The 11,411-nt window shown below is 38.2% G+C and overlaps 1 long non-coding RNA gene across 1 annotated transcript; it reads right to left on the minus strand.

Annotated features, from left to right (window-relative positions):
- Positions 1 to 542: 542 nt before the first annotated feature.
- Positions 543 to 9,661, minus strand: LOC124099166 (uncharacterized). Its single transcript, XR_006853845.2, has 3 exons — positions 9,512 to 9,661; positions 915 to 1,079; positions 543 to 713 (listed from the first exon to the last, which is right to left on the minus strand). It is a non-coding gene; the product is annotated as an uncharacterized LOC124099166 (long non-coding RNA).
- Between the last annotated feature and the right edge of the window lie 1,750 nt (positions 9,662 to 11,411).

Raw genomic sequence — 11,411 nt, forward strand, 5'->3', positions numbered from 1 at the left:
TGTGGGTGAAGCCAAGGAGTTTGGGTATTATCTTAGACAGAGTGCTGAGGTGCAGGAGGGTTTCATCACTTGATTGCTGCTTTCATTGTTAAGAAAATGTCTAGGGCTGGGATTGTGGCTCAGCGGTAGAGCACTCGCCTGACCCAGGTTTGATTCACAGCACCACATAAAAATAAAGGCATTGTGTTGTGTCCATCTACAAAAAAAGATTCTATCTATCTATCTATCTATCTACCTACCTATCTATCTATCTATCTATTATCTATCTCTATCTCTCTCTTTCTCTCCTTTCTCCTAAAAAGAAAAGAAAATGTCTAGTACCTTTATTTTTAGGGTAAGAAAATCCCCATAGGAACTTATTCCCTAAGATTCACCTTCCCTTTTGAATGGGTCTTTGGTCATTAGTACCAACATTTTAATCATGACTTAAAGAGCTTTATGAACCAAGGGAGATGAGAACTCTCCCAGTGATACAGTGATTTCCCAAGATCTGATAAGGATATCAAACAAGATTTTGATTCAGTGGTTAACTGACTCAAAAGGACATTAAATAAGATTTTATTAAGCTCTAATTCTACAAAAATAAATGAATAATATGATAACATAGTATAAGATGCAGCTTGCTCTCAGGGTATGAAGGTCTCGTTCCATCCAGCTCAAGGGCAGCCCTTTTTGGGTGTACTTCCTGTTTTTGCAAGCAAATGTATCTGTACCTGTGAGATGGGGGATAGAGAGACCAGAGACAGGGAGAGATGTTAATGGCCCGGGAGCCGGATGTATTGTCTTTGTATAACTCCCCCAAAAGAGATGGGACCCCAGTAACAACATTTGTGCCCTCCAACCCTGTTCCCAACCATAAAGGGTTGTTTTAAAGGAATACTTCTCAGCCATGAAAAACAATCAGCTTGCCTTACCTGAGACTTTGAAACTTGGAAAAGAAATGCAATGCCTGAAAAAAATCCTTTGAACTGATTCAATAACAGCAGAGTGTGGACAGATGCTGTTGAGTTCCCTGAGTCTGTCTTTCTGGAGACTTGTTAATTTCTTCCTGGGCCTCAAAAGAAGCATTTTTGCTCTTCCTAAAATATTTTAAAAATTAATTAATTTAGTGGGTGAGCAGGAGTATAAGGATAGACCTGAACACATATTAGAATAAAGAGTCCAGAAGTAAACTCCTGCCTTTATAGTCAATTGATTTTCAACAAGAATGCCAAGACAATTCAATGGGAAAGAATAATCTTTTCAATAAATGGTTCTGGGCTAGAGAACTGAATATCTACAGGCAAAAGAACAAAGTTGCATACCTATCTCACACCATATAGAAAAATTAACTCAAAATTGATCAAGGACCTAAGTGTAAGAGCTAAAATTATAAAAGTCTTAGAAGAAAACATAGGTATAAATCTTCATAGTCTTTGATTAAGCAATGATTTCCTAAATATAATAACAAAAGCATAAGCTACAAAACAAATTAGATCAATTGGGTAATATCCAGATTAAAATTAAACAAAATTAAAAATTTTGTTCTTTAAAGGACACCATAAAGAAAGTTAAAAGACAACCTACAGAATGGGAGAAAGATTTTGCTTGTCATATAGCTAAAAAAATGACTTGTATCAGAATATATTAAGAACTCCTATAATTCAATAAGGAAAGGAAAAGGCAATCCAATTAAATTGGGCAATGGATTTCAATAGATATTCTAAAGAAGAAGTACAAATACCAATGAGGACATACAAAGAAAGTCAACATTATTTGTCACTAGGGAAACACAAATTGAGGTCCCTCTGAATGCTCACCAGAAGGATATAATCAAAAAGAAACTTATGAATGTTGGAGAAGATGTGGAGAAATCATAACCTTCACACACTGTTGGTGGAAACATATAATGGTCCAGCACTTTGGAAAGCAAACTGGAAGTTCCTCAAAACATTAAACACAGAGTTACCATAAGCCCCCGCAATTCACTCCTATGTATTTACCCAAGAGAAATGAAAACGTCTGTCCACGAATGAAATTGTGCATGAACATTCACTTATAGTAGCTTTAGTCATAATAGCCCAAAACTAGAAAGAACTCAGTGTCCATTAACTGAAGAATGGATACATAAAATGTGAAATATCTACGCAATGCAATGTTATTTGGCAATAAAAAGAAATTAAGTACTGATACGTGCTATAACATGGATGACCCTTGAAAATATGCTACATAAAAAAAGCCAGACACAAAAGATCACATATAATATGGTTCTGTTTATATCTAATGTCCACCATGGGAAAATCAATAGAGACAGATCATAGGGTTGTTGAGGGCGGTAAAGAAGGAGAGGAATGTGTTGAGGAACATGGGGTAGTGACTTCTAATGAGCTTATTTTTGGAGTGGTGACAATGTTCTAAAACTGATTGCAGTGATCGTTGTCATGTTTGTGACTATACCAAGAATCAATGAATTGGTCTTCATGGGTGAATCTTATGGAATGTAAACTGTATCTCAACAAAGCTGTTTTTTAGAAAATATGTCAAAAAGTGGATATCAAGGTGTCTTCCTGATGTCCCCAGAAAGTTACGGAGTTCAGTAAGGACTGCTGGAACCAAGAATCAAGTTTACATGTCTAGGAACCTGAAATGTGGTAAGAGCCAGGGTATTGCAATCCTGGGAGGTACCTCCAAGATTGCTTTAGCAGGATTTTTGTGTCCAGCTGTGGGTGTTCCCTAATCCCCAGGCCCTCAGGCTCCAGAGAATAGATAGATTCAAGCTCTGAACCTGAGACCCAGGTGCAAGGAGAATTCCTGGATTCAGCATCTGGTGAGGTTTCATTTGGCCTTTGACCTCAGCAGCTGAAACCTAATATTCTTTAGGCAGGAAATAAATCAGTGCTCTCCAGCTTTACTAGGATCATCAGTGCAGTATGACATGACCATCTGAGGCCAGGGCTCTCTGCCATTAATCAGAATAATTCAGAATACCCAAGATGGATCACTGTAGGGCCTACAATGTCAGATTAATGAATGGGAGAAAGAAAAATTCAAGTTTCCAAGCCTGGTATAAGTAGCTTGAAAACCCATTCATGCCATTTAGACCACGTAATTCACCATTAAGACCCTAAAGGAAAGATCTCCAAACTGGGATGTGTTTACTCCAAAAAAGGGACCACAATCCACTGGGATGTGAGTACATATTACAATTTCTGTGCATGCTTCATTTTGTCTTTCTAAGTTGCTATTTTAAAAATACACAATTAGGAGCTGGGGTTTTGACTCAGTGGTAGGGTGCTTGCCTGGCCCATGTGAGACACTGGGTTCAATCCTTAGCACCACATAAAAATAAATAAATGAAATAAAAGTATTGTGTCAATCTACAACCAAAAATATTTAAATAAATAAATGAAAATACACAATTACTTAATACTTTAGGAAAATATATAAGTGCATTGATTATAAATAGGTAAATTAATGTAAACAAAGGTGCTCAAATCTTTTATTAATCTTTATGTGCAATGTTTTAAAAGTTCAGGAGACTGCTGCTCTGAAGGACCTCTTGGCTTACTGCTAGATGGAGGGGTAAAGATTAACTTAAATGGTACTTTAGTTTACTTTTGAGACCTATCCCCTCCTCCTCCAAAAAAAAAAAATCTCAGATTACATTGCAAAGACTTATTTCTTTAAATTTATTATAATAAGTATTCTTTATTTTGCAATACTATGGATTAAATCCAGGGCCATGCATATTCTAGGCAAGTACTCCCCCACAAAGCTACATCTCCCATCCTTTTGGATTTAATTTTGAGACAGAGTCTTGCTAATTTGCTGAGGCTGGCCTCAAATTTGTTAGTTCCTGGGATTAGAGGTGTGCGCCACCGTGCCCAGCTAAGGCATTTTTTCTTAAACATGATTTGCCATAACAACCTCTAGAGTTCAATTCTCTTTGGATTGGGATGGACCCCATGTATTCAGGCCGGCTTGGATCCCTGAGCTTCCTAATCCTCTTCTCCACTAATTGGGCAATTAGACCTCCAGCCATGGTTTTGCCCTGCTTAGATCTGAAGAATATACTCAGACTTTTAAACTGCTGGGCTTCATGTGCTCTAGTCCAGTGTTCTTGGACAAAATATTAATTCACCTTTGCTACTATTCTAAGTTTAGGCCACATCCTTAATTCCAATACTTGTGTATTGACCCTGAGATATATTTCCAATCAATTCCCTGGTTCTAGTGATTGAATTTTATATTGTTTCCTGTGTCTGAGTCTGAATCTAAAAGACCCACAGCTATAGTTTGTTTGAACATATTTTGCCTGTGTCCTCCAAAGGCTCATGGATTCATGGTACCCAGTGTGGTGGTGTTGAGGTGGTGGATACTTTAAGAGTTGGGGTTTAAGGGAAAGTGGTTAGGTGACTGGGGGTACCAACCTCAGAAAGGATTAATGTAGTCTTCAGAGATTTAGATCCTACAAGTATAAGTTTTTATAAAAAGAGCAAGCCTGGCTCCTGAATTCCTCTGGCTTCTTGTCTCAGCATAGGATCTTTTCCATTTGTACCTCCACCATGTGATACAGCCAGAAGGCCCCCACCAGAACTGAGCAAATGCTGGTGCCATGCTCCCAAACCTCCAGAAATGTGAGCTAAATAAGCATCTTTCCTTTATAAACTACTGGGCTTCTGGTGTTTTGTTAGAGTGACACAAAAAAAGACTAAGACACCCACTCAGTTTTATAAGCATGGAGACCACTAATTCCTGGTTGATCTTTGGGCAAATAATTAGTATCTGGATACCTGCTGACAGAATTTTCAGTGTTTTGGGTTCTTGAAATGTTTACATGTAGATGACAAAATGAAGGTATGTATAATTATCTAAAGTATCCTCATTTACTGATTGTTATCAATTATTAGTAACCAGAAAGAATGTTCATGATCAGTATTTATATATTTCCTTTAGTGAATGATGCCTAACATTTTAAGAACACAAGAGCACAGCCCCAATGCCTTTAAATGTAAAGTAAAACCAATGAAACGTCTCAGTATCTCTGACCTGGAGCCATGGTTAGTTCCTATGGTTCCAGGCCATAAGATCATTGTTGAAAAATGGGTGCTGTATCGGATGGTGAGGAATTCACTTTGTCAAGTAGAATCTCTGAACTCCTAACACCTGCAGGTTGATGAATTCTCTTCTTCCCCATGTCCAGTTGTTCCTGAGTGGATCCTCAAAAACTGCCTCTATGAATTAATTAGTTCTCTGCTTCTTAACTGTTTTCACTTATCTTCTGCTTTCTGGATTAAGATAGATAGATAGATAGATAGATAGATAGATAGATCGATGGATGGATCTCTGTGTGTGTGTGTTTGCATGTGTGTGGATCTGTTACCACGATGCATTCTGAAGGACATCTAGATTTTATTTGTATTCCTGGTTCTTTTTTAACTCCTTCATAGCCCTGAGCACATGACTATCTGGATTTCATGACTAAGAGAACTGGATTTCCTTCTAGTCCAGGTGGAGTCCTGCAGATCAAGACCCATCCCATCTCACTGAATCACTCCTATCAGGATGACTTGATCACCTATTGCCTAATAACCCAACACCTCCAGGAGGTGTGACCAGAGGTTACTACAACCTGTCAAGTCATTTCATCTGCCAGTTTCCTCATGTCTTAAATTGTTACAATTACCTACCTCATGGGATGATTATGGAATAGTGTTTTAAAGACTGGAAAACAATCTTACTTCCCAGGAGTCATAATAGCTAGTCAACACTTGCCAGTGTCTTCAAATTGTTCATAGATTATTTTACATGAATATTTCTTCATAATGTTTCCATCTGAGCATATAAGGATGAAAGTTCTTCTTGGTGTTAAACTTAAATTCTTCTCTAGGAGTCCATCATCCTTGCTTTCTCTGGGAGTACTCACCATCACTGAGCCCAGATCTTTCAGTGGATAGAGAAGGATTGTGGCTTTATCCTAAGCATGCCCTTTGGTAAGTACCATTCAGATCAGAAAGAGATCATTTTTAAAGACATAACACTAAATTTTGCTTTTGACACCTCATTCTTCAGACGTAAATCCCTCCAATGAATATTAAACTGAAAGGGAAGTTAATGGAAAGATTTGAGATTCTGAGAAAAGGAATTAAAATTGAAGAGAAAGGAGAGAAAAACCAGTTTTAGGGGGAAAAATTCAGTCTCTGATACTTAGAGCTGAATTACCTGGAGGTGCACTACCTAGCTGTAAAAGCTTGGGAAGGCGATCTGATCTGAAAGCTGTCTGATCCCCAAGCTTATCCGTAAAATGTACATGGGCACGATTGATATGCTGTAGCAAAGAGATCAAGCATAAGAATATTCTTACAAGAAATAAAAACATAAAGACACATAAAATATCTTTAAATAGAAGTATAAAAAACATATTTCTCATCACAATAATTCCTCAGTGAGTATTCAGGATGATCGGGGGTAAGGGTGGACCTGCTTTGCACCTTCAGTTAAGGGTCCAGTATATTATGAATCTCACGAGTCAGTGGCCACAGAGATGTATAACTATAATCCCAGCTACTCAGGAGACTGAAGCAGGAGGATCACAAGTTTGACTGAGGCCAGGCTGGGTAACTTAGTGAGACCCTATCTCAAAATAAAAATTTTTAAAGGGCCAGGAATGTAGCTCAAAGGTAGAGCACTTGCTTAGCATGCACCAGGCTCTGGGTTCAATCTCTTGTACCGCAGACAACCCCATGAGCGTGTGTGTTAATCCATTTTTCATCCTTCTGGGGCATGTGGTTGCCCATCTATGCTGTTTCCTACTTTGCGGCATGAAGTGGCAAAGAACTTCTCAAACACAATCTCAAAAACATAAACTGGCAAGGTGAAATTTGACAAATTTGTTTGCATAAAAAATAAAATTTTTTGCAAAAACACCATAAATACCTGGGGTTCTACATAGAGATTTGGGTAGATGAACTGATATCCACTCATGGACACTTATGGTATAATTTATCTGTTACCCAGTTCAGAGAAATTTGTGTTTGTTTCTAGTTTGGGGCAATTATAAATAAAATCACTGTAAATATTCACATATAGTTTTTTACGTGAACATAAATTTTCATTTCACAGATGAATGCTTAGAAGTGAGATTTCTAGACCATCTGATAAGCATGTGTACTTAACTTTATAAGAAGCTACCAAATTCTTTTCTGAAGTGGTCAACCATTCTGCATTTCCACCAGCAGTACCAGAGAATCCTGGCCACTCCTAGCCTGCCCTGTGATTGGTGTTGCAGGATACTGGCTTTGTTTTTGAATTCTAGTTATGTGAATAGGTGTGTACCTCATTGTAGTTTTAATTTGTGTTTTCCTGATGCCTAATGGTGTTAGTAGTCACCACCTTTTCATGTACTTACTTACCATTCATCTACCTTCCTTGGTCAAGTATCTGATCAAGTTTTTTCTCCATTTTTAAAAAATATACTTTTCTACTGTTGAGTTTTGAGAGTTCTTTATACATTCAGGATGAATGTCTTTTATCACATATGTAATTTTCAAATGTTTTCTCCCATTCTGACTTGCCTTTTAATTATATTTACAAACTCTTTCAAAATGTAGAGGTTCTTAAAGTTCAATAAGGCTTTTTTTCCATGGATAGGGCTTTTTGCGTAATTTCTAATATATATATTTCTAACCCAGGCCACAGAGATTTTTCTCCTCTATTTTCTTATAAAAGTTTTAGAGTTACAAGTTTTATATTTAGATCCATGGTACACTTTGTGTTGTTTTCTATTTATGGAGCTAGATAGGGATCATTCATTTTTTTGCACATGGATAATATTCCTGCAAATTTATTGAAAAGACTTTCCTTTGTACTGTGTGTTGCTTTCCAATCTTTGTCAGAAACAATTTACCACTATGTTTAGATTCTCTTCTGTCCGGTTGTTCTATCTTTTTTCTAAAACTATACTCCCTTGACTACTGTGGTTTGAAAGTGAGTCTTGAGGGCTAGGGTTGTGCTCAGTGGTAGAGCACTTGCCTAGTACTGCGAGGCCCTGGGTTCAATATTCAGCACCATATAAAAATAGATAAATAAATAAAGGTATTGTGTCCAACTACAACTAAAAAAATATATATTTTTTTAAAAAGTGAGTCTTGAAATCAGTTAATAAGAGTCTATCCCATAGTTTCTTTTTATAATTTTAACACAATACAGCAAAGGAATTACAGAATAACAATTTTACTAACAAAATCAAATTAGGGGGGCTGGGGATATAGCTCAGCTGGTAAAGTGCTTGTCTCACATGTGCAAGGCCCTGGGTTCGATCCCCAGCACTACAATAAAAAAATTATAAAAATTAGAGAAAATAGAAAGATAAAAACTCATGATAAACTCTCACATGTTGGACGCAGTGGCACATACCTGTCATCTCAGATGCTGGGGAGGCTGGGGCAGGAGGATCTCAAGTTCAAAGCCAGCCTCAGCAGCTTAGTGATGCTCTAAGCAACTTAGTGAGACCCTGTCTCTAAATAAAATATAATTTTTAAAAAGGGCTAAGGATGTGGCTCAGTGGTTAAGGGTACCTGGGTTCAATCCCTGGTACTGTAATAGTAGTAGTAGTAGTAGTAGTAGTAGTAGTAGTAGTAGTAGTAGTAGTAAAATAATAATAATAATAATAACAACACCTCTCACATGTATAAAACATGTTTCTTTTAAGCCAGAATATGATAAATACATATGCCTACCAAAATGTTAGTCGTTTTTATACTGTACAATATTAGCAAACTGATTTTAAGATAGAAAACATAACTATTTGCTTCCTAGTATGATTTTCGCTCTCAATGGAATTTCTAATTTTCAAGCAACTCACCTTCTCCATTCCTTTAATATTTAGAGGAATTAAGCAAAGTGGAACTTTTATTCTGCCACTGACCTCTACACTGGCATGTAATCCACATTAATCTCAAAATAGTATAAAATAGAAAATAAGATCAACAAATGGAAATAACAAAATCGTAATCAGTCCAACTTTTACTTTTCTATGGCAAGGTTATTGCTTCACAATTATTCTTAGGCTGAAAGGGGAGATAAACTAAAAGTCAACCTTAGGCAATTTTAATAACTTACACACATTCAACATTTATTTATTTATTTGTTGCTGTGCTGGGGACCAAACCCAGGGCTTTGCACAGGCTAGGCAAGTGCTCTGCTGCTGAGCTACATCCCCAACCCACATGTATTTAATTTTTAAATGAAACCTGCAGCAGAGTAAGGAAGGCAGATGGCAACGTCAGCAGTCAGGCCCTTCGTCATAGTACTACTGCCTTATCCACCTTCTTGACTTTAACCACCACCTCCTTGGGAGCAATAGTTCTAGCCCAGGAAGTACCCAGCCAGAGAATCTCAGTTCACTTTCTGTGATGAAGCAACAATAATAGAATTTCCCATGCAGAGCTGTAGAAAAGATTCAGTGAAATTAGGTGTGCAGGAACTTAGCACCAAGATCAATACATATAAATTCTCAAGAAATTTATACTACCATGAGTAACCATTTTGCAGTGTGCAGTTTCTTCTGATGTTTGAAGCTGGGAGCCTGGAGAGCAGAAAGACCAGAGACCTGAGTCCCACAGAGGAAGTGGGGCCAATGAACAGAGAATGTGAGCAAGAAGATCCTTGAATTGCTGCTGAGGAAAGAGCTGACTGATAGTTAATAAATGACGAGGTAAAGGGAAGATAGTATAGGTGTCTGGTTACTCCTTAACCAGTGTCTACTGCCACCTCCTGTCAATTTTGTCAAAGTCCAGAATGCCTCTTGGGAGGTCTCCAAACTAACCCACTAGCACCCAAAGGTGCAATGAGCAAAGTAGAATTTACTGAGTGTTTCGTAAGCAAAATACAGAAAAAGCATCAGTCATAGCCCCCTAAGCACACAGCTTCATGAATTCTCCTGGGTCAATGGTTCTGTCAATTACCAGCTCTTCTAGCCACCTCCTCAGCCCTTGCCTGCACAGTGCTCAGATTCTCCTCAACAGGTTCTTGAAATCCAGTGATTTAGCATGTTACTTGAGAACCAAACTTGAAAGTTCTTTCTGCCTGCACTCCTGAAATGAAATGGAACCAAAGTAACGCCATTTTGTTCTGATCTGACTCCACTGTAAAATGTTTTCTTTTGGGCCTCCTGACAGCTGTATCTATGTTGACAGTACAGCAGGACCTTCCCTTGTCCCTGACTATGGCCTCGATGTATAACAAAATGACTCTAAAATGTATAATAAAAACAATTCTCTCATGTAATCAAAATATGTCTCAACAGGGTCTTTCTGACCTACATGTGCCTCTATTGTTCTTGTGGTTTTTGTGGGTTTTGCTTTTATAAACTCTGTACTTCCAAAATTCAAATGCTGGGGAAATCTTTAAGACATGAGGCTGCTCCCAGCTGCTTGCCTGGCTCATTAAAAGACCTTTTTGTCCCCCTTCAATTTGGCTTAATATGCATGGTGGTTTGTAATTCTCACGCACACAATAACTCTCCCAATCCAAGTCACCTACCAAAGTTGTTCTTCCAACCAATGCCAGACTGTATGAGAAGGGTCCCAGAAAATACATTTTCCTCTATGTTTGTTCCTTAAGGGGGACAGAAAAAGAAGAGAAACTACATGGCCTGTAGGCTTAAAGAAAGAACCATTCTCTGGGCACGGTGGCACAAGCCTGTACTCCCAGTGGCTCAGGAAGCTGAGGCGTGAGTATCAAGAGTTCAAAGTCAGCCTCAGCAAAAGTGAGGTACTAGGCAACTCAGTGAGACTCTGTCTCTAAATAAAATACCAAATAGGGCTGGGATTGTGGCTCAGTGGTCAGTGTCCTTAGTTCAATCCCTAGTACCTACAAGAAAAAAGAAAAAAGAAAAAGAAAGAACTATTCAAAATAGACAAAACTTGAAAATGTTTAGAAGCAAAAGCAGAGGCGGAGAGAAGATATTGGACCCCCTGGAGTCTGCCAGTCCAGTGAATCTCTTGATGGAATTTTATAAACGATAAGGAAAATTATACTGCTTGGTTAACACACATCACCTCTTTCAATCTTCCGTAAAGCTCAACAAGTTGGGTAACATCCTTCTTTATCAGAACAGGAAACTGCAGTTTAGCATCGCAGTAACTTGCCCAAGTTCACATGGCTAGTATGGAGAGGACTTGGGACTACCTGCTCTTCTGACTCATCCATTCAAGTGGGGTGTTTGCCACACCTTTCAGTCTTTGAAGAGAATAAAGGTGATCGGATCCGGAGGGTAGGGTAAAATGGGACTGTCAACCCCAAGAATCAAAATTAGTTTAAGCAATCAGAAAGCTTCTTATGTTAGGTAACAAAAGAAGCCCAAAAGTCCAGAAATAGGGCAGTTCCTGGACTGCAGTTTCTACTCTTCCATGGATTCCTTGGTAATGGCC

The sequence above is a fragment of the Marmota monax genome, unplaced genomic scaffold (assembly GCF_021218885.2).
Source record: "Marmota monax isolate L192 unplaced genomic scaffold, Marmota_monax_Labrador192_F-V1.1 WCK01_AAM20220418_F8-fsc00011, whole genome shotgun sequence".
Lineage (NCBI taxonomy): Eukaryota > Metazoa > Chordata > Mammalia > Rodentia > Sciuridae > Marmota > Marmota monax.